Source organism: Pezoporus occidentalis, unplaced genomic scaffold (genome assembly GCF_034315485.1).
Source record: "Pezoporus occidentalis ecotype Australia unplaced genomic scaffold, CSIRO_AGI_Poc_V1 ctg224, whole genome shotgun sequence".
Lineage (NCBI taxonomy): Eukaryota > Metazoa > Chordata > Aves > Psittaciformes > Psittacidae > Pezoporus > Pezoporus occidentalis.
The window spans coordinates 917,640-942,242 of record NW_026914117.1 but is presented as its reverse complement, the minus strand read 5'-3'; positions in this window follow the sequence as shown (position 1 = coordinate 942,242).

Below are 24,603 nucleotides of genomic sequence, written 5' to 3'. Positions count from 1 at the left end.
CCTAATCTTGCTGACTTCAGTGGGAACAGGTATTCATTGTAAAAGCATCCATACAATGCTGACTCCATGCAACTGAATAGTCCTATTTGTGATCAAAATAGAACTCAAAACCAGTTTTATATTTAGCCTATAAAAAATACTTCAGTTCTACTTAGAAGAGCTGGCCTTTAGATTACACATTCCTTATTGTCAGGGGCCATGACTTCTTTGTTGTATTCAGCAGCAAGCACTCTGAGGCTGAAGTTTCCACTTCACACTGACAAGTGGAAACACTTCAAAATGTATTCAGGGTAGAAATAGCATTTACATTTTCTGCTAAACTTGAACTTCAGTCTTTTCTGTTGATTGATTTGTACTGCCACAGACTACTTAGATTTGTCAATCCCATTTTAAAACAAGCAAACTAATACACGAGATTAATATTTTACTAGTCTGTGCAGTAACTTCTTTAAAGAAAATGCTGCTAAATCTCTCTTCCTACCTTGCGGTCACTCACCTACAAGTTAGTAGCAGCTTTGAGTATCAAAACTCATTCTGAGAAATTCAATTACTGTTTCTGGAAAATTCTTTCTCATATCCTGTCTCTTCCACCAGAAGGCCCAAACTCCAAGCACATAAAATTAAAAGATTTGTCAGAGGTCCCCATGTTTATGAGGTTATAGACAAAATCTTACGTAAATCTGTAGTTCTGAACAGAAAAGATACAGTATGGAAGAAATACATTTGTCATACTCTAGTTTGCTGATGCATGTTTTGGTCTGTTTCTCTTGTCTTTCAGCTTTATCTTTGCTTTCACAGATGTCAGTTTTATTTATCTCCCTTTGACAAGTGAACTAAGAGAAGGCTTTTTCAGACCTGGGCTACCTGTTTAAAAATGTATCATGAGGTCAATAAGAACTCCTTTACAATTTGCACTAGTCAGCTGGCTAGACTGAGAGCTGAAAATCCTGTTTGGTGAGACATACAATCCAAAGTATATAAAGGGGTATCAATTTCAGTGATGCCGATCTAATCTTATTGTCAAGTATTGCAGAAAATACGTGGCACATTCACCCATCAGTTTTAACAAGCCATCAAAATCAGTTTGGAATAAGCCCTGTGCACCTTCTGTAATTCATGGTGAATTATATACTGTGATTCATTATAAGTTAACCAAGATATGAATGCTCAGTCTTGTTCAGTATTTGTTGCAGAGAAAATGCCACTCAGAAAGTAGACAAGACTTAGGCTAGCAAATACCATTCCCAAAGCTAGGGTATCAGCAGTGACACTGTTGGATATATAAGGTTTGCTTACCAGTCTTTGAAAACATTTTCAAGACACACATGTCCAGAATAGGTCAAGATACTTCTCAATTTTTCTGTGGATTTCTGTATGTTCAGATGGATTTATGGTTATATTTAAATGCCGGTTTTATGTTTCAAATGAGATAAAGTTTGCAAGATCTTCCTGGTTTATGTGTAGGATTTTATTTTTTTTTCTTTAAAAATAACCCAACAAAATCAAAACAAAAACCAAGCAGCAACAATAAAAAAAAACAGCTAAAAAGGTCAAGACCTGGAGTCCTCACCCACCTGAGCATTTACTTTCACTGTTGCTTATCTGTAGATGTAGACGCTTCACAGGTTTGGAAGCAAAAAGGAGTTATCTCTGTAAAAGCAGGGTTCAAAATTTTGCTGCCCAGTCTGTTACACATGAAAGCAGAAATTTGTCTGAAAATAGTTTAATCAAGGTGAATGAAATCTGCCTTTGAAAGCATCACCCTCAATAATTTTCTAGCTTACCTGTGTATGTAATTGTTGCTATCTAAAAAAGTGATTATTTGGCAACTATAGTGTACAGCAGTCTTTGGGAGAAGAACAGTTTTCCGGCATATTCTTTGGCAAGAGAAGCATGTGTCTCTGAAGCAGTGACTTGATTTGATCTTATTAGTTTTAATAGTTTTAACCCACCTATTTTTTAATTTGCCTGATATCCTTATTTCTATCTCTTGTGCTGTTTTGAAGATCCTTTTCTCCTTCATCTTTATTTAAGTGCAGAGGCACTATTTGACATGTTTATCTCTAGATTAAATAATCACACTGGTAGTATCTTTCAGTAGTATCCTTCTGGGGCAAAAAAATTGAATTGGAGTGAAGTAGCTCTGTGTCAGTCTGCATTGCCGATGTAATCCCACAGCCACTGCCTGGCAATTTGTAGGGGAAAACACGACCAAGCCTTAGCTTTGACAAGAAATGTGACATCAGCTACATGCAGTATCTGTTTTCTTTTTTAACTGAAGCTGACTCATACATAATTGACTGTCTGCAGAGTACAGAAAGTGTTTTCATATCTACATAAAATTTTTATACTGATTTGCATGTGCATTCTAATGTATTCTGATTGAGTACATTCTGAAGAAGTTTTGAAATGGAAAACATCAGAAAACTTGATAATAAGAACAATAAAAGAAAAGCAGAACTGAAAAGGACATGTAAGGTTTTTTTCTAGAAAGTTAATATCTGTAAAATGCTGTCAGTCTAAATGCAGAAGCTTTTTATTCTAGACAGTAAGAAAGGAGAAGTTTTATTCTAGTCAGTAAGAAAGTGGTGGAGTGGATCCTTTGATACCGTTACAGACATGAGCATTAATTCTGTTCATTTTGGCATGCCGAAGTTAGGTCTTTGAGAAATACTCATTGTCAGCTGCAATGCAAGATTTTACAGCTGTAAAGTCGGTCTTTAGCCTAGTCTTCTGTCTGCTAGAAATGCTACTGCATGCTGTTGCTGCTTAGATGGTTTTGTATCCAAGAGACCAAGGCACAGTGCAAGCTTCCAAAATGATATGATAAACGAAGTAATTATTCCAACACTTGCTTTCAAATAGAAGCAATTTTGAAACCTATGAGGGCTGAAGTGCCAATGGCATAAATCGTTTGTTGATGTAAATTGATAATATTATATTCAAACTAATTCATGGTTATTCAAACAAAAAATAATTCTATCCAATGTAAATTCTACGTGTCCTAAAATCCTAGATTTTACCTTTCAAATTATAATGACCTCTGAGAGAATTACATACTTCTTATTCCCATCTGGGGCTTATTGTACATCAGATAAATTACTTTTCTCAAACATACATGACTGGTGATGTGTTTTGCTTAGAGTAAGATTTCACAAACTGTCAAAGTGATCATGGACTCTGTAGGAGGTTAGAAGAATAAGTAAACCAAGCTGTTAGTTTTGATATTGTCCCAAAATTTTTTACACTTTATTCCACTTTATGGGGTTTAGCTCCAGAATGCTTGCCATTGGTTTTCAGATGTAAAATCACGAATTAGTCATTAACCTAGTATTTGCCTGTGGCAGTTATTATATGCAAAACACATTCAAATAGTGTGAAGGATCTGTTAAATTGTCAGAGACAGAAGATTGACAGGAGGACTTCATGCCCATGCATCAAAACTTACCTGCAGGATGATCACCAGTGTCACAGAATCCCTATGAAGTGACTGACATAGGGGCACAACTGTTGGATTTGAGGATGGCATTGACCAATTGTCTTGTATATATGTGCTTAATTTTATTAGGACTGCAACATCACTGGCTTTTCAATTTGTGCTTTGAGTAAAATGAGTGCAGCATTGGCTCCTTCATGACACCTTTTAACTAGTAAACTGGGTTGTCTAAAAGAACCCTTCAAGTAATAGAATAAGGTATTTGATTAATGTGGTTGCTATTGACATTTTGCCATTATTGCTCCACCTTGACTGAGATTGTGGAATATATTTTAATTGATTGTTTCATTTCAGGGCTTCATCAACAACTTTTTGGATATGTTACCACTGGCTAAATGTTAATTAAAAAACAGCATTTTCTTTTTCTTTTTTTTTTTTTTGTTTTATTGGAAGAGTGGTTTCCACTAGTAAGAAAACATCTGAAGACTCTTTAAAATAGGATACAAGGTCTTGTCTGACAGTCATAGAATTGTAGAATGGTTTGGGTTGGAAAAAACCTTAAGAGGTCATGTAGTCCAACCCCCCTGCAATGAGCAGGGATATCTTCAGTATGATCCAGTTGCCGAGAACCACATCCAGCCTGGCCTTGAATGTCTTCAGGGATGATGCATCAACCACCTCTCTGGGCAGCCTGTGGCAGTATTTTACCACCCTCACTGTAAGGAATTTTTTCCTCAAATCCAGCCTGAATCTTCCCTCTTTTAGTATAAAACCATCACCCTTCATCCTATCACAATGAGCCCTCCTAAAAAGTCTCTCCCCATCTTTCTTATCTACTGTATTAAACAACACCCGATGGAAAAATCAGAGATGAGACCCCAAAGAGATGATTCCTGACATTTAGATACTGCATTAGGGTAGGAAGAAAAATAATGATGTTATTGTCACTGAACATTTTTGAGGTTCTTTAACTTTCAAAAAAGCTCAAAAGCTGTTGCAAGCCTAACTCGCTGTTGTGGTTTAAACCCAGTCAGGCAACTTGTTCACTCACTCCCAGTGAGTGGTGCCGGGCTAACAACAATCGAGGCCCCCCCCCCCACCCCCACCCCCCACCGGGGCTCTCCCCCTTCCCCGCTCCCGGAGGAACGGGGAGGAGGATCGAAAGGGTGCAACTCCTGCGGGTTGAGACAAGAACAGTCCAGCAACCAATGTACGACGCAAATCACCGCCGCTACCACCAACTACACCAATGATAAGAGAAAATAACAAGGGAAGAGAATACAATACCACCGGCCAAGAAATGAGTCCCACCAGGAAGCCCGTGTCCTTCAGGGTAACTCCCAGTTACCCCCTACCCCGGGCATGACGTGCTGTGGTATGGAATACCTCCTTGGCTAGCCTGGGTCAGGCGCCCCGTCTCTGCTTCCTCACAGCTTCCCCTCCTCCCTGGCAGAGCATGAGCCTCACAAAGTCCTTGGTCAGGGTAAACATCACTTAGCAACAACCGAAAACATCGGTTTCACCAGCACTGTTCCCAGGCTGGAAGTCAAAACACAGCACTGCACCAACTACCACAAAGGAGAAACGTGACTGCTAGTGCTGAGCCCAGGACACTGGCATACACTTTTGAGTACTTTGAAAATTGTTTGTTTTAAAATAACCTAACATTCAAAGCAAGAACTTAGGAAAATTTAAAGAAAAAAACCAATCCACCCCACGTTGTCTTTCTTACTGGAGATTGCAAACACTTTGTTCTGACAAATTTAAAATCTTCTGATTACAAAACCTTTTTTTCCCTTCCTTTTTTTTTTTTCTCCTCTCTTTCTCATAGTTTTAGTTTCAACACATTTATATTTGATATCAAAAAATACCTAGAAAATTCCTGGCCACTTCAAAACTAAGGCTATAAGTGCCAGAGGCAAACAGATCCTGTAGCCTCACCAGAGATGGTGGGGCTATTTCCACACACATTATCATCTGTGCAGAGTTCTGTGTACAGCAGAGGTGAAGATCTGGAGGCAGGCATTTAGCCATATTGAAAGACCATGCATAAATTGATTAGTATTTCCTAGTTCAGAAGCCTTTCTGAATATTCAGTGGTCAGAAGTACACCCTTTGCTTTGTTCAGGTTCTGTGTATTTTTTTTAACATAAAGTTACACTTAGCCCTACATGTAGTAGTGATTTCTGTTTATTTCTTATATGAAACATGTATTTCAGCCTGGAGAAGAGAATACTCCAGGAAGACCTTATTATGGCCTTTCAGTTCCTAAAAGAGGCTTATAAGAAAGATGGGGAGAGACTTTTTCATAGGACCTGTTGTGTTAGAACAAGGGGTGATGACTTTAAACTAAAAGAGGGAGGATTCAGGCTGGATGTGAAAAATACATTCCTTAAAATACTCAACTGCATTGAGCTCTCTAACCTTTGTTACAGACCTGCATATCTGTATTGCACTAACACACTGCAGTTCTGTCAATTCCTCCTCACTTTCTGCCCATTAGCAGGGAGAGGTATGTATAATACCACACTGTCCTGTTCCTCTGTAAGTGCTGAATGATGTAGGAATTGTAATTAATAAGCCATTCAGTGGTGAGCATTATATGGACATGGAAAGGACATGGAACTGGTGGAACAAGTCCAGAGAAGGGCCACAAGGATGATCAGGGGACTGGAGCACCTCCCATATGAAGACAGGCTGAGAAAGTTGGGGCTGTTCAGCCTGGAGAAGAGAAGGCTGCGTGGAGACCTCATAGCAGCCTTCCAGTATCTGAAGGGGGCCTATAGGGATGTTGGAGAGGGACTCTTCATTAGAGACTGTAGTGACAGGACAAGGGGTAACGGGTTAAAACTTAAACAGGGGAAGTTTAGGTTGGATATAAGAAGGAAATTCTTTCCTGTTAGGGTGGTGAGGCACTGGAATAGGTTGCCCAGGGAGGTTGTGAATGCTCCATCCCTGGCCGTGTTCAAGGCCAGGTTGGAGGAGGCCTTGGGTGATATGATTTAGCGTAAGGTGTCCGTGCCCATGGCAGGGGGGTTGGAACTAGATGATCTTAAGGTCCTTTCCAACCCTAACTATTCTATGATTCTATGATTCTATATATAACAAACTTCACATATGCACTCAGCTTGCAAAAATTAAGTAAAAAAAAGAGGTCCTAACAAGGGGTGCTTATATCTGCGGAAGGCAACAGCTTTGCAAGGACCACATTTGTTCCTATTTTCCTGTTGAAGGAGATTTAACTCTTGAAGTTCTGAGATTTTTCCAACTCTTTCTACATTTGTCATCTCTTTCTTATAATACTGTTCCTCTTTCCTTCTTACTCTTGTACCTCTTACTGTTGTAACCTTTCCATTATCCTTTTCCCGAGGCTTATTTAAATCATTGCTCATCTGCTGAAGTGCCTTTAATTCTACCTTGCAGTTATTTACCGCACTGTTACTTCAGTTCATACATAAGCTTGCTAGGTGAGTTTGGGCAAAAATCTAGACAGAAGTAGCCTAGTTTACAGCACATTTCAGTTGTGTAAATCAGTCATCTGAATATATCATGACTAGGTTGAGTTCCAGCCCAAGTACTTGATTTGTAGTCATGGTTATAAATATTTATTTTCTGCTTCCTCTTTTAAATGTGCACTAAATGTACAAAATTACATGGGAAATAAAGCTGTTATAGTTACTGCTTGAACAAACGGAAGGTCAGAGGAGACAAAACTATAGCACAAGTGAGTTTCATTTGACTGTGCAGAGCAAAAGCATGTATTTTCAATGTGGATTATACATGCCATATCGTATACTTGAGATTACAGATTAACTAATATTCGCACCCCAGGATGCACATGCATATAGCATAATGCTGGTATGACATGCTATTTATCAGATATTGATGCAAGAGTGCTTTTGGCCTATATGAATTTGGATGAACTTCTAAACACTGACATTTTTACATAGTATCTGGTCAGAAGTTTTGGAAGGAAAGAGCTTTCTGGTACACCACAGGAAAAGCAGGACAGACAACTGTAATGAAGATTTCCATTTCTGTGTCTCAGATTTAATTGCTTTTTGAAATATTTTTATTTTGCCTGTAAAGTGTTGAGTGAAGGCAATTCAGCTGTTCCTGAATCTGATAAAACTCAGGGGTAAAAAAATCTCTATACCAAAGTAAAATATGTATGTATGCGATTTATATACATTTATATTGATAGAGTGACTTTTTAAACGCTTTTACAGCCACTCCACTGGGATTTGAAACTTGAAATATGGTTTGGAAGTCGCTCTTACCAAGAAGAAAGGCTCTTGAGTTCTCTAGAGAAAACTGGTTTTCCTTGTACTGAGTTATGAGCATTTCAAATCAAACATGGAGAATGCACAGGGTTTTGCAGATGCTTTTCAAACAGGGTCATAAACTGAGCATATAAGGATGGCTTGTGCTAACAGTACAAACAGCTCCTTAAGGGAACTGTTTACTCAGTAAAAGTTTCATTGCTCCAACAGGCTCTGGCACCAAGGTACATGTAGATGAACACAGAGCATTTAATCTAGTGAAGTTTGAGGTTGACAGCAACAAGCTAACTCATTCTTAAATATCAATTTTCTTCTTCATTATAGTTATTTAGGGTATGTTTAGTTGAAAATGTTAGCTAGCAGGTTTTTCAGCTCAAATTACTACTTGAATTCAGCTAAATCCTTAAAATAACCATGGTACATGGGCAGTGCCCTTGATCTCTCTGGTTTACATCTGTATAGGAACATTTTAGGTTTTATGGCCTCTGGTCTTTTTCACTGGAGGTCAGAACTCTGTTGTAGGAGCTAAAAGAGAAGATTTTTGCCTGTTCTGTAGGGGCACTTGCTTTCTGACTGAAGGAGACTAGCTTACGACTATGCAACCATCACTAGAGAAAAGGCGAAACCACCTTCTCTGAGTCATGTTACAGAACCGAGTACTCATTTTAAGTGCTCTGTCCCTAAAAGCTTTCCTTTACAGGCATAGGGATTATCTTTCAAAGAGAAAACCATCTAACTCTTCAGAATTTGAAGGAAATTGAGGAAAGAAAGGAGAGAATTGAAGATAGAGAAGTACTTACACAAGGACAGACCAGAAATTGCTAATCTTGAGGGCATAGGGGTTAAAAAAAGAACCTTCCCCTATGCTTCTCCCCCAGATAGATATGAATCAGAGCTTTTTCTAGACTGAAACCTTTCTTTTGCTTTCCACCAGAGAAACCAATCTTTAATTGTTTTATAAATGACAAGAAAAATTCATACTGACAGCTGTCAGTTCTTTCCAGAGCTACAGACATAACAAATTACTTTTTTTTCCCCCACTGCATCAGCATAGCTGTTTTCATACTATATAGTCAATGCTTCAGCTCTAAATCCAGTATAAACATGCACCAGAATACAGTGAATATGACCTGGCTACGATCAATTTTTCTCTGCACAATTTTGTTTTCCTTGTTTAGACTGATTTAAAAACATTAAGCGAAATCCTGATCCGAATACAGTCATGGGTAAAATTCTCTACTGACATAAAGGGAATTAGATATTAGATATCATATTAGCATTGTAAGACAAGATTTTTTGGGAGCTTGTAATGAAATAAGTTAAGTTAAACTTTATCCTTAATTTACAGCAATGGGTCACTATTTCATATAAATAACTAGAAGTCTTCATTATTACCTCCCATGGTTTCTTGACTTAGAGAAGAAAAATACTTATGTGTTAGAAGTATGAAATAAAAAAATTCAGACCAGAAGAGTGATAAATGTGTTGATCAGATTTTCCCCTGAATCTGAAGGGCAAAGTAGATGGAAAGATATGATGTGTGGGTTTTTTTGACAACTAGGTATTCTGTTATTCTAGAAGGTTCACAGGAACAACAAACTTCAACAAGTACTACTTTGACAAATCTTTCATGAAAGTCATTATTATCTGCCAATGTCTATAGCAGTCAAATACACCCACATTCAAGCACTTTCTGTTCTACAGAAACTTATTCTCTCTGATAAAGGCAGAATACCTTCAATCAAAGTAGATCTTCAGATATTTTTCAAAGACAGAATGCAACTCAAATAATATAAAACCAAATATATTCAGATTTTTAAATTAATAAATAGAGAAGTTAGGATAAACAATATAAAGCCTCCATTTAAGCCATGCTTAGAATAATAGCATTGAGAGAAGGAAGAAGCCAGTAAAGTCTCTGCTAGAGTGTATAGAAGATGTTTGCTAAATATAAGTGACTGGGGTACTAGTGTGTTACAATGCTCCTCCAATTAAGACATGTAAAATTGTCCTTTCCACATTGACTGTATTTGTGGAGTTTTTTGTCTTTTCAGGTGTTTAAAGCTTAGGCATCTGTGATAAGCTGGTAGGTCTGAGCTGTTGGCCAAAACTACTCCAGTATTTTTACCCAAGGTTGTGCTTGCTTTATCCTCACATGCTAAGGATGTAGCTAAGGCATATCATGGCTATCTTCAGCCCTGGAGGGTCACATTTCCTTCCCATGGAAACTAAATTGTGTTTAGACTGGCAAGGGAAGGAAACGACATGGCCCTGGGAAGCAGACCATGTGTGAATTTGGGCCAAGGGGTTCAAGAGTACACCTAAGTCCCATTATTTTAGGCCGATGCTTTACTTTCCTATTTCATTAAACAAAGTCTTTCAGTTGCTTGTTTAAAAAGTGGCCTTCAATTTAAATACCTTCAATTTAAATACTTCCAAAATAAATTTGGAAGCAAAATAGTTTAGATTACTTTGGTTAATAAAAAATAAACTTATCAGTCTTTTGCTGAACTGAAGAGTAGAGCCCTGTCTTATGTCTTTCTTTTCTGCAGCCAGACACTGACCCTCACTGGACTCATGGGATTTTGGTACAATAGTACAATGGCTTCAAATCCCAAAGTTCAAACACAGAACCCAGCTCTTTAAAATATAAATTTATTCACTCTCTAGTGGAGGCTAGAACTGCAAAGCTCAGCCACTGTTCCATGCATATCTTTGCATTCCCGTTTTATTTACTGTGATTTGATCATCTGGTAGTAGACTGTGTAAATACAACTCTTGGTGTAGCTCCCTTCAGCAGCAGCAGCCAGGAATAGTGTGACAATTAACGCCAAGCTTGCAATCAGACTTGCTTTTGAAATTTTAACATCAACTGTATTACTCCCCTGTTGTTTCAAATGCTGTGAAAATAGACTTTAGAGACTGATGAAATATGCAGATGCTTTTTAGCAAGCTGAAGGGTTCAGCTGATCTCGCAGATCCGACTAAGCTCAAGCACTTTATTTTGGTTTTATCCTCAACTCCTTTCTGCTGGTCTGAACAGAAGTGGAGCATACTGAGTTGCACAAGATGTCTGGGCGTTGAAAGATCATTCTTAAAGATGCCACCTTAATCCATAGGAAAACACAAAATAAGCTTCATCTTATTAAAGTGCTCTGGAAGCCCGTTGCTAGGCAGACCTATACTGCTTTGTTGTTGGGCTTTTTTCCTGTATATTGTGAAACTTCAAAACTACCACAGTTGTTGTAGTCATCATTTTAGCCATTGGGTCTCACATGACATGCTGCCTCAGCTACCATTATTAGAAGTGTAGAGTGTGAGCAGAAAATGGGGGGTTTAGATAGAGTTACAGATTTTAAAAGTAGAAGAGATCACTTTGTTATTCTAAAGTGTTGTCTTATTTGACTTGGCACAGAATTTTGCCCAGTGATTCCTGGCATAAGTAATGCTTTCTACTGGGTAAGGAAGCTAGCAATTGTCAACAGTCTGATTTTAAATACTTATGGTATCATCTTATATCTATGACCTAACTTCTATTTTTTCTTGTTTCTCTTTTTTTTTTTTTTTTGCGTATATAGGAGAAAGAAGTGTATTTCTTCAGGCGCAGATAAATGTAGGAAGTAGATGTTCTAAATGTAGAAAATGATTAGATATGGCTTCATATATGTACCACCAATTACATAACAGCAGGGAATTATGCTGCAGTGTGATAGAGATCTGTGCAAACCATGGATACTCGCAGACCCTGCATCATGGAAAAACTATGAGAACAATTTGATTTTGTGAAGGAAATGAAAAGAAATTTTTAGTTTCTTTATTTGGCAAGGTGGCGTTTCAGTGATTTTGTTGTTGTTGGTTTTGCTAACAGGGTAAGATGAATTATGGTAAATAATCATACAGCTAGTCTCTGGAGACTTTTATATCAGTAGAATGAACTGAATTCAGGAGTAACTTTTGAAGCCATCGTGAATTGTCCCATGCCTATATCTAAATGACCGGACTGACCGCTAGACAGTGATTCACATATTGGCTGCATCCTAACCTGGAGTATTTCTTAGTGTCTTTTCTACAGAACATGACATAGACTGTAAAAATTAGGCATGTATTAATAACCTGAAATCAATGTGCCATTTCTATGGGTGCCTTGCACTTTCTGTTCTATGAAGTTTTTTCGGAGCTAAAACTAGTCTGTACTCCCTTGAAGCTAATATTCAGAAAGGACTTTGAAATGTAGATACTTAGAAGCTGTTTATGTATGTAAAAATTGCTGTGGGACCAATTGAGTGAAAAACCAAATAAAAATTGAAGGAACAAAATATTAGATAAGAAAACATGACTCTTTTCTAAACTGTGGTGAATCTAATAAGTGCTCCAGTAACATGTTAGTTAGAAGTTGTGTACAAAAGAGCAGATAATTCTAGACAGAATGCTAAACGGGCAAAGTGGGCACACAGTTATGACAAGTATGCATTGCAGTTTGTGCAGTACATTGTGACTCATAGCCAGGTATGTGGCTTCTGAAGCAAAATATTCAAAAGGCCTGACCTGACTGTGAGGGTTTAGCCCAACCAGTAACTCACAGCACCACACAGCCACTTGCTCACAAACCCCATTCCTCCCAGGCAGGATGGGGAGGAGAATAAAAGGAATGTAAACCCTACAGGTTGAGATAAGAACAGTCCAATAACTGAAGTATAATACAAAACTGCTACTACTACTATTAATAATAATGATAAGGGAAATAACAAGGGGAGAGAATATAAAACTAAAAGGGGAAAGGAAAAGAAAAAAACAATAAACACAAGTGATGCACAATGCAATTGCTCACCACTCACTGACTGATACCCAGCCTGACCCAAGCAGCAGTCTGGGCATTGCGAGTGACTCCCCACAGTTTCTATACTGGGCATGATGTGCTGTGGTATGGAACACTCCTTTAGCTAGTTTGGGTCAGGTGTCCTGTCTCTGCTTTCATGTGCCCCTCCTCGCTGGCAGAGTAGAGAGACTGAAAAGTCCTTGATCAGGGTAAGCATTACTTAGTGATAACTAAAATGTTGGTGTGTTATCAGCACTGTTCTCAGACTAAAGCCAAAACACAGCACTGCACCAGCTACTAAGAAGAAAATTAACTCTATCTCAGCCAAAACCAGGACACCTGATGCATATCCAGATCAATGGGCAACTTTCCCTATGAAGCATAAAAAAAATCACACCTGATTTATATTAAATGCTTATGTGATATTATGTGTGCATTTTACCAATGAGAAAACATGTTCTCCTACCATCTCCGATATTCTAGGAGATGACAAGACAGGAAAGCAGGTTCCCTAGAGCATTCATTAAAGATGAAGACATCATTCAACATTAGGCAAATGGATTCAGACAGTGTTCTAAATAAATCAGTATGGTGAGCAAAGTGGAAAGAAAAATTTAATCTGCAGAGCCCCTCTATTGAGATATCAGTTAGACATCCTTAATCTCTACACAGCCCCTTATTCATAGTTAGGACAAAATAATTTTGAGGTTTAATATACCGTTACTGTTAACACATCATTAAAACACATTCATAGTCTGGTTGAGTCAAATAAATGCTTTTCCCTGTGCTGATTCTGTTCTCTGTCTCTGTGCATCCTCAATACTGCAAGGATTATGTGTAAAGGAAGCTGAGGGATGGAACTGATACTGAATTCTGTCACATGGTAGCACTATTATTAGAAATGAAAGCCGCTGAGGGATGGAACTGATATTGAATTCTGTCACATGGTAGCACTATTATTAGAAATGAAAGCCACTGAGTGATGCAAGACTGAACCAAGAAATAAGGCAAGAGGCATTCTTATAATCTATCTTGTTTCTCCTCCATTTAAGTTGTAGGACATAGACACTTAAGGAACTGGAAACCTAGATTTTGGAATTGTGGAGATAGATACAGAGTTTCTTTCAGAATATGACTTAGAAGTTTTGAATTCTGTCTTCATTTGAGGGTGGAAAAACATGCTAGCATCTCTGAATTCTTCATTAAGAAAAAATATTTAATCTTATAAACATTTTTTTTTCTTAGTGACAGACTTTTGAACTTTTTTGATGCTTTCTTCTGAAACAAAAATTTGAAATCCATTTGTTTTCACAAAGTTTTGACTTCACTAGATCTGCATATTCAACTAAAACATGCTTCCAATGCTATTTTTTCCAACAAGCTGCAAGAATTGAACTTTTTCAGATGGTTTAGTCCAGCCTTGTGATGTTACATATTTTTCCTTTATGCATATCTAAATATAAATGAACTTTTATACAATACAGCATTTTCCTATTGCAGACTCAGGGTCCAGATTACCTATGAGGAAGTCAAAGTCAGATCTCACTTGTGGAGGCATGGCAAATTTGCATAGCTGGGTTTTCCACAGAAAGGTCAAAATCCCTCTGATGAAGGGCCTCATTCCCAGAGGTAGGTTGGCCATCCATTGGTGTGTAAGACCTAAGAACTGTGAAGAAATTGCAGTGGTCTTGGCCACATGCATAGAAGTTTGCATCTATGTCTACGTTTCTTTATAGAATTCCAGGCCCATTCTGTCATTCTTTCTTTGTGCAAATTCCACCCTAAGCCACCTAGAAGCAGAGGCGATGATTTGGCTCTCAGCCTTTCCTTTTTCTGATTCTTGCACAAAGCAATGTGTATCTGGCTCTTGTCTCCATTCCCCTTAGACCAGGCATCAGCCAGCTGGAAGCACAGGTAGAAACTGTAACAGAACTCAGCTAGCAGGATTTTTATGTTGTTATTAAACAGCTATCCAAATACCATTTAACAGTTATTTAGAAGAATTCTTTCAGGTTATAATGCAGCTTTTCAAGCGGGTTCATAATCTCACATCTTCATTTAAAAGTGGATTTATTTTGAAATTATATTTAATTCTTTATACATGAGAAGGAACTGGGTTGGCTGTTGCATGGCTGTAAATAGAAAGCGTATTTGGGTCGTTGTGTGGCATGTGATGCTTGTCTGTGTCCACTGTCACTAAATCCCCTGCCCTCTTCAGCACAGGAAATGTAGCAGTAGAATCTCTGTTTGCTGCCTTTGATGTCCCTTGCAAGTCCAAACTGCAGATGAGCTTTGGCTTTCCTAAAAACAATCCTACATGCTCCAGGCAGCCTTTCTAGATTTCCAGTTTGTCCTTAGTAATGAAGAGTACATCACTTCTTGGTAGACCATACTGTAACTGTACCAAGAAGTTATTCCCAACACCTTTCAGGAGTCTCAACTGCTTGTGTCCTTCTAGGAGATCTCAGGGAAGTTACGTTTCCCCTTAAGAACTATGGCCTGCAGTACTGAGACTTCCTCAGGTCCAGGTCCTCACCCTGGTTAGATGTCTGTAACACTTCCTCTGCAATATCAGCATTACTGATCTGTCCTCTGATCATGACCCTGAGGTCCCTCTTCTGCCTTTTATCTTCCTTTCTTACATCATTTATATGTAATACTTTCAGTTCTGAAAGTCACTGCTAATTGACATAAAACTTGGTAGTTTCAGGCCTCTTTAGGGCAAGCTGTGAAATGACACAGACTAGTCTGGGGAATGAATGTTTGTATGAGTCCAGTTTTGTATTCGTCTGCTATATACAAGAAAAAGTGAGTGGTTTTGCATTTGATCAAATTATTGATAAAAGTTTCCCTAGCTGCTGTCCCTCTGAGAAGACAAAAAAAAGAACAAGAGGTCAGACTCTAGTCACAGGTTGTGTGTCAAGCATAACATGTCTATTTTACCTTTTAAGAAAACTCATATCAGAACAGATTAGTTAATTGTATTTAAAGCAAATTGTCAGCTGAGGTTGTTGCTAAATAAGTCAGTGAAAGTCCTAGACAGATGAATTTTATTTAGAGTTTCACATATATAGCTATCCTCAAACAGAGAAATTAAAAGTAGGAATGTGAATTTCCAAAAGGCAAAGAATATGCCAAAACATTACCCAACATTTATGCCTCTCAGTGTTCTATTTCCCAGAAGAAGAAGAAAAAAGTGGTTGCTGGAAAACATTCAAAGTTGAATCCTTTTAACAAAATATGTCACTGCCTTTTAATTCTAATTGAAGTTGTCTGGTATGTGTGCCACAGAGCAAGCCCACAGGAGATCACAGAATTATTAAGAGCTGGGGCTGGATTCAGTCTGTACACCTCATCATTGCCAACTGTCACAGCAGTTGTGGCCTCAGGTATTTCAGGCTTTCTCTCTGGAACGCCGCATTCTGTGATGAGAAGGGAATTGCTACCCTTTCTCCTGTGTACCAGAATACTAGCCTCCTTTGTTTTGTCTTTCTTTCAGTTGCTAAGAAAGTCATCTGTTCTAAGCTAAAGTTACAGCATCTGGTTTATAAAATGTCTAGAAACTTCTTGGCATGCCAGAGTGTTTTAAAAGAACATCTTACCCTTTCTACAGGGCCTCAGTGCAGCTCTGCATTAATGATTGTCAGTTTGAACTTCAACCCTTCCCCAGAATTATTTGACCTGCCCACTGGTAGAGAAAATGAAAGAGATGATTGGTATCCATGGTGGGTTTTTATTTTAATTTTTTGCATTTAATGCAACCTAGACTTAGGTCTTTTTTCACATGATGATAATTTACAATAGCGCATTTAGAGAAGGGGGAGGTCACATAACAGAGAAAAGGCCAGAACCACTGCAGAAGGAAGGACAACCTGACAGATAAGTTTAGTAGCTGGGGTTGGTGTGAGGGTGTCTGCAGTGGAAAATATACATTAGCTACTCACAGAGACATTCTTAATAGGAGCTAGCTAAGTTGGTTACTCTCCAAAAGTCAAAAGCAGCATATATACCCAGTATCAGAGCTAGTTTTCTTTTCTCTATACTGCTAAACATTGCTGGGTAAGATTCATGTTGGAGACTGCTTTGAAAACAAGCAAAAAGATACCCCCAATTAAGAATGGGCAGACTAGCACAAGTGTTAAGTGTTGGAACATGTGGGAGCCACTAAAATTAGTTACACAGCTTGGGGAAAGCAGACCTCTAGAGCAAAATTTTTTTAAACTAAAAAGAAAACATACTATGTATTTTTAGCAGTAAGAGAAGCCCTTTTTTCAAGGTCTGCTCTTCCCCACTTAGCTGCTCTGTGTCTGTGTATTCGTGAAGTTTTATGTTTTGGTGTTTGCTGGGAGTAGAAACATTAGCTAGATTCTCTGCTAGTGTAAATAATTTAGTTCTATGGGCTGCCATCTTTTACACCCACTGAGAATCTGGTCCATTTTTTGACTATATGGGCATATTGAAGTGACTAATCTTTAAAAAAATGTTCTGTTCAAGCACTGCCCACCCTTCTGCTTCTCAGCAGCGCATTTGCGCTTCTGAGCCTTGTTTGCAGTTTCTTTTGGAATAATAAATAAACAATGTGCAAATCCATTCTTTCTTTCTGACCTGTTCTAGCTGCAAAGATTTTCCTTTTTGTTTACCCCTTTTTGAGCTATGATTTTATTTTGGGTTTTTTTTTTAAATTCATATCCCTTTTGCTCTCCAATTCCCAGCTGCAAATTCCCAATGTTGTATTCAACTTTTTCGCCATATGTTTAAAATAAAGAGTCATCCTTTCCCACCCCTTTGGAGAACAGATCACTCCAACTTGGCCAATAAGAATGTGGGAAAGGACTTATATCAAAAGGCACGGGGGAAAAGGCAGCATTCACAAAGATCCTCCTGTTTCTTCTCTCAAGCAGTGCTTCCTCAATGCAGCTGAGCATGTTAGGAAGTTATTCCCATAGGGCTGTACTTTCAACAGAGTCAAAATTTACATTATGCTAGGCCTTTCCTTCCAGCATGTGCGCACATAAAGATTATCTCTTCAGTCTTGCCATATAGACAGTTAGCAAATTGTATGAACAAAAGCAAAGAGGACATTTCTTGCCATGCAATGCTTTTCCATGTTAAAAAAATGAAAAATTGCTGCATTTACTTACACCCTCCCCCTCCCTCTCATCATATGGACACTACTCAAAGAACTGGAAACCAAAAATCCCATTTTTGGAGATACTGAGGAACATCTGGGGTGGAGAGAGGGAGCTGATGTCTTTGGGAGATGTAGTTAATGGATGCCTTTCAAATGAAGACTCTCGTATCTAGGATGGCTAAACTACTGACTGCTAACATCTCCAGGTTTTAGAACACCTTCAGCTGTGTGTTTCATACTCCTGAGAGCCATCTGAATGAAGGAATCCAGGACAGCATGCCCTGGCATCCAAACCTTTCTCTTGCAGAACGATACAGGCTTGTCCAAGATGGTGAGTCAGATCACAAGCTGTCCGTGGGACATGTAACTTCAGCAGTCCCTTTGGTTTTTCCCAGTGCTTTTAGGCATCATATGGTAGAGGTGGTTATAAGGACACTGAGACTGAGAGAAGATCAGCCTCTTTACCTTCGAGTGTGTGCTTTACCATTGTCAGAATCACTGACCTTTTGCTTTTGCTGCCATCCTTAGTTTCACATCTGTATGTATGAGCTCCAGTTAGTTATTCTGAAGGATGTAGACCATATTTCAGAACTAATTCTGCAGCAGCGATAATTACAGAGGGATTTTTACCACTTGGAAATCTCAGTGTCAGCCGGTAGCAGTCCTCCTTCAGTATTCCACCTGGCCTTTTCAATGCATGAATTTGGATTTTGTAATGTAGAATATACCAGTTAATGAATGATAATATTTAAGACCCACACACAGCTGTCCTTGAAGACTGGACACCCCCTACATCAGCTCTAGTAGAAACAGTAAGCTTAATGCTTTTGCTGCACTTAAGGGAAATGAAATTATTCCTTATTGCGCCTTTAAACAGATATATCCTGCTTTTCTTTCACAGTGTACCTGCTGTCTACTGGCAAATTCTGGATATAGCAGATCTGGTCCTGTATAAAACAGGATGCCCCTTCTGAATTGCTGTCAAGAGCCACTCGGAGTACATGCTGTCTTGCCATTTTGTGATCTCTTGGCAAACTTTGTCTCTTTCCACCTGGGAAGACGGAATTCCACCTAGACCAATGGAATATAATTCCTCAGGTCCATGCCATAGTCCATAACCCTGGGGAAGAACCAGCCATTACTCAGGGTTACAGACCAGCGATAGGCAGCATAAACTGCTGTCGTATCTCTGATCCACAGAGATGTTTTATTTAAAATTTGACTGTTGGAAAAGGCTCTCTTGGAAAGGGCCACACACCTTTGAAACTCAGTTCCCCTTGTTAGGAATCAGCTAGCCAAGGTTATTAGCCCTCCAGCATATTTTTATTCCTAGTCTAAGGGTGCAAAGAACAGAGATTATCTGAAATGCTGGGAATACTTTTTAAAAGTAGAAATGTTACAAATATAGTTAGGGCAATATTGTAAGTGACTCAGTGGCAGTGTCTGTGTGAAGCATATTTTCAAGAGCTTGTCAAAGGTATCTATAGATGGGGGAATATGCTTTATTTGCAGTAATAAAGAAATAATGCATTTATCAGCAGGGCACCAGGATATTTACTTCATAGCAAGTAATCTCTGGAAAAAGGTGATCCTTGAGACCTCTAAAATAGAAAAGAGCCATAGCTTATTTCTAACATTTATTTATAAAGTCTTATTCTTCTGCAGAGCTAGAAGATATGTTGCTGAAATAGGAATAGAATTTCCTTGGTTTTGTGAAATAAGGGCTTGAAAATTACTTCAAAGATTAAAAATATTTAAAATGTCCCTTTTATAGAAGGGACAGTTCTTCCCAGTCTTTGCAATTATATCAACATGTAATCTGGACAAAGAATAACAAATTAATATCTCATAAAATAGTAATTAACAAGAAAAAGAGATCAGAATATCTGGATTGTTGTGAGCAAAAATACATTTTATGTCTTTCTGGCCTTCTTCTGCAGTCTCAAATTATGAAAGAGCAAATTTAGCCTTAGTGTCAAATCAGTGATTTTCATAAGTCTGAATTAGGATTTGAACTCAGGAGAATGAAAATGATCTGTTAGTCTTTGTCTGATAAAATAAACTGATAAATGATGTTTACATCAAAAGTATAGAAATAATTGACAGTGTTTAAAATGTATTTACTTAGCACTGTAATTACTAAAACTCTTCCAAAATACTGACATGAACTCCTTTGGGTGACTGTACGTAGGTGAACATCTATCATTTGAATGATGTATTCTTGTCCTGTCTGACAATTACCGAGCTAGTTGGGTAACAGAAAACAGTCAGATAAGGCTCACACAGATGTTACAGATTGTAAATTTCATTGGATAGTCAAGGCAACTCCTAGCTGTGGGTGAAATTTGATACTAAGTGTACATGGTGAAGCTCCATAAACCCCATCTGAGCTTGGTGGCATCAGAGCACTGTAACCAGGAATAGAATTTGATGTGGTCTGATGTTTATCTAGGGAACACTATGTTATTGTTCATCTCGTGGTAAATGGGAGACATCGATTTTGGTCTACAACTTCGTAAAGAGTGAAAAATCAGTATCAGCTACAAATCTGGTCTGAAGTCTGCTGAAGAGATCTAAGGGTGGCACAGACATCTGGGATACTGTAGTTGTAATGTGTAGTTAGGCAGAAAGGTATAATTGCATTCTTATAGTCACATATAAAGTGGTCTAAGTCAATCATTTAGATATAGTTCTGGTAAGAACAGAGATATTATTGCCTATATTATCTGTAAACTATTTGTGGGGTGGTTTAAGTAATACAGCAGCAAAATGTTGGTAAAGAATGTAACATTGCCTTCTGCTTTTCCATAAGTCTACAACAAAATAAAGAAGTAAATCATTGCCAGTTGAACGTTTTCTGAAATACAGTGCCTTGCCTTTGATCTTCATGTCTTTTGCAAAGCAATGCAGCAACTTCAGAGTTCCATTACTGGCATATCAAAACCCTGGGCAGCAGTTATGTCCCTTCTTTTTAGGCATACAGTTGCCAAAAATAACATTAAATAAAGGGCTGATTGGCAGGAGTAAAATTTGCTTTCTCTTAATGCAGGGGTTTTTTTTTTCCTTCCTTGAAGCTCTAGAAAGCAGAACCAGTTTCAGTTCTATTGAGACAAGTGACAGCTTCCCATTCATTTCATCATGCCTAAGATTATGTTGTGTCTTGATAAGATCTGATGAAGTCTGGTTCTTTTCATCTCTGTGCTATGGGTGTGTTGTCTCCACAAGTATGGTCTTGTAAAGGGTAGGGCCTTGCTTCATAAGTAACTGGGTGAAGTAACTGAGGGTATTGCAGAGGAAAGCACAATTCAACGTGCAAAAGAACTTTGAAAGACATCATTAATCCTCCTTGAGGTAATGGCTATGTGTTATTAAAGGTCAGTGGGATGGTGACTCCTGAGTACACTGAAGTATTCGGTCTTCTTTATAGGCCTATTCACTTAACATATAGAATACAAGTATTCTTCGCATTTCAGTGAAAGCAGAATTGAATTTGTTTCATGAAAAAGAGAGTACACAGTAAATTCTGAGTCACCAGGGAGTAGTTTGGTGACTATGAGGGTACATGTTAACCTCATGCAATACTTAGCTTGCAAACGTAAAATTCTTCTAAGCATACTCAAGCTTTCTGCCAGTGTAATTTACTTTGTTTTTTTAATTAAAAAAAATCAGAGAATAATTCACTTTTCTCATTTGTCAAAAACCCATCTAAAGCAATACATTCTAGCATGCACAGTTAGTAAAAAGATTTGGGTTATTTGAAGGCAGGATGAGACTCTGAAAGCCAAGGAGAAGTCCCAGCAAAATAGCAGCCTTTGACTCCTACCAGGGACTCCATCCACAGAGTCAAAACTGATAAAAACAGTGTGTCTTTCCAAAGCTCTGTGTGTGGCTGCTAAACCAAGGGAACATTACTGTGTCATGGTTTAAAGCAGTTCTGGTCACTAGAGGGCTCTTGTTGGCTGGAGGCTGGTTGGAGGCTGGATGTGCTTTTTGCCCGGGGTACTGGTTCAGAGGAAAAGGACTACAGAGCCCTAGGGGAGGTGGTTAGGGGCTCTAGAGCTCAGATAGTCTTTTCATCAATTCTCCAGGATGCAGGGGAGGACCTAAAAAAAGCTAAGAGGATTAGCCAGGCTAATAAATGGTTAAAAGGGTGTTGTCATAGTCAGGAGTTTGGGTGTCTTGAACACGGGACCCAAGCTTGTAGGCCAGGTCTAGTGGGGGCTGGTGGAGCTGGTCTGATAAAGAAGGGAAAGAGCAGTTTTGGTAGGAGGCTTGCCAGACTGGTCAAGGATGCTTTAAACTAGATGTGTTGGGGGAGGGGGGCATCATTCCATTCCAACACACCCAGTCAGTTGCCAGAACCTATAATAAATGCTCGGAGCAATGTAGGGATATCCCAGCTGCTCCAGCCAATGAGATGGCCTCAGTTGGAGCTCGGTTCTGATGCCTCTGTACAAATGCCCGTAGCATGGGGAACAAACGAGGAATTAGAGATGTGTGGACGTCTACGGGGGTATGATATAATAGGCATCACAGAAACATGGTGGGATGGCTCCTATGACTGGAGTGTGGAAATGGAAGGTTACAGGCTCTTTAGGAAAGACAAGCCTGGCAGGTGGGGAGGGGGAGTTGCCCTTTACGTTAGGGATAGGCTGGAGAGTATGGAACTCTGTCTGGGGACAGATGAGCAGTCCACAGAGAGTTTGTGGGTCAGGGTTAAAGGGAGAACAGCTATGGGAGACATTACTGTGGGGATCTGTTACAGACCACCTGATCAAGGAGAACCTGTGGATGAAGCACTCCATAGACAGATAGGAACAGCCTCACACTCGCAGGCCCTTTTTCTCATGGGTGACTTCAACCACCCTGACATCTGTTGGAAGGACGGTACGGCCCGGCACAAGCAATCCAGGAGGTTCCTCAATTGTGTAGAAGACAACTTCCTTCTGCAAGTAATAGAGGAGCCGACAAGGAGAGGTGCCATGCTTGACCTCGTGCTCACCAACAGGGAAGGGCTCATTGGAAATGTGACGCTCCAGGGCAGCCTTGGTTGCAGCGATCATGAGATGCTCGAATTTGAGATCCTCAGGACAGTGAGAAGAGCATGCAGCAAGCTCACTGCCCTGGACTTCAAAAGAGCAGACTTTGGCCGCTTCAGAAACCTGCTTAGTAAGGTTCCATGGGATACAGCCCTAGAGGGCAGAGGGGCCCAAGACTGTTGGTTGTTATTCAAGGATCACCTGCTACAAGCTCAGGAGTGCTGCAACCCAACCAGAAGGAAGTGCAGCAGGAGGGCCAAGAGACCTCCTTGGATGGATAAGGGGCTGCTGAGGAAAATTCAAATGAAAAAAGAGGCTTATAATAAGTGGAAGCAAGGACAGGTGGCATGGGAAGAGTACAGGGATTTTGTCCAGGAAGCTAAGGACCAGGTTAGGAAAGCTAAGGCCCAGTTAGAATTAAACATAGCTAGAGGTATTAAAGATAACAGGAAGGGATTCTACAAGTACATAGCAAATAAAAAACAGACTAGGGAGAATGTAGGCCCCCTCAGGAAGCTCTCGGGAGAACTGGCTACACAGGATTTGGAGAAGGCTGAGGTTCTGAATGACTTCTTTGCCTTGGTCTTCACTGGCAAAGGCTCTGACCAAACCACCTAAGTCTTGGAAGGCAGACTCAGGGACTGTGAGAATGAGGACCTTGCACCCACTGTAGGAGAGGAACTGGTTTGAGACCATCTTAAGAACCTGAAAGTGCACAAGTCCATGGGTCCTGATGAGATCCATCCGCGGGTCCTGAAGGAGCTGGCGAATGAAGTTGCGAAGCCACTGTCTATCATATTTGAAAAATCATGGCAGCCAGGTGAAGTTCCTGATGACTGGAAAAAGGGAAATACAACCCCCATTTTCAAGAAGGGGAAAATGGATGACCCGGGGAATTACAGAGCAGTCAGCCTAACCTCTCTGCCTGGCAAAATCTTGGAGCAGATTCTCCTGGAAGGCATGCTAAGGCACATGAAAAACAACAAGGTGCTTGGTGACAGCCAGCATGGCTTCACTAAGGGGAAATCCTGCCTGACCAATTTGGTGGCCTTCTATGATGGCGCTACAGAACTTATGGACAGGGGTAGAGCAGTTGATGTCATCTACCTGGACTTGTGTAAAGCATTCGACCCTGTCCCACACAACATCCTTGTCTCTAAATTGGAGAGACATCAATTTGATAGGTAGACCTAGTGGATAAAGAACTGGCTGGATGGCCACATGCAAAGAGTTGTGGTCAATGGCTCAATGTCCAGCTGAAGACCAGTAATAAGTGGTGTCCCTCAGGGACTGGTTTTGGGACCTGTCTTGTTCAACATCTTTGTCACTGACATGGACAGTGGGATTGAGTGCCGCCCTCAGCAAGTTTGCCGATGACACCAAGCTGTGTGGTTTGGTTGATAGCTGGAGGGAAGGAATGCCATCCAGAGGGACCTCGACATGCTTGTGAGGTGGGCTGATGCCAACCTCATGAAGTTTAATCATGCCAAGTGCAAGGTCCTGCACCTGGGTCAGAGCAATCCCAGGGACAGCTACCGGTTGGGCAGAGAAGAGATTCAGAGCAGCCCTGCGGAGAAGGACTTGGGGGTGTTGGTTGATGAGAAAATAAACATGAGCTGGCTTCAGGGTGTGCTTGCAGCCCAGAAAGCCAACCGTACCCTGGGCTGCATCAAAAGGAGCGTGACCAGCAGGTCGAGGGAGGTGATCCTGCCCCTCTACTCTGCTCTTGTGAGACCTCACCTGGAGTATTGTGTGCAGTTCTGGTGTCCTCAACATAAAAAGGACATGGAACTGTTGGAACAAGTCCAGAGGAGGGCCACGAGGATGATCAGGGGACTGGAGCACCTCCCGTATGAAGACAGGCTGAGAAAGTTGGGGCTGTTCAGCCTGGAGAAGAG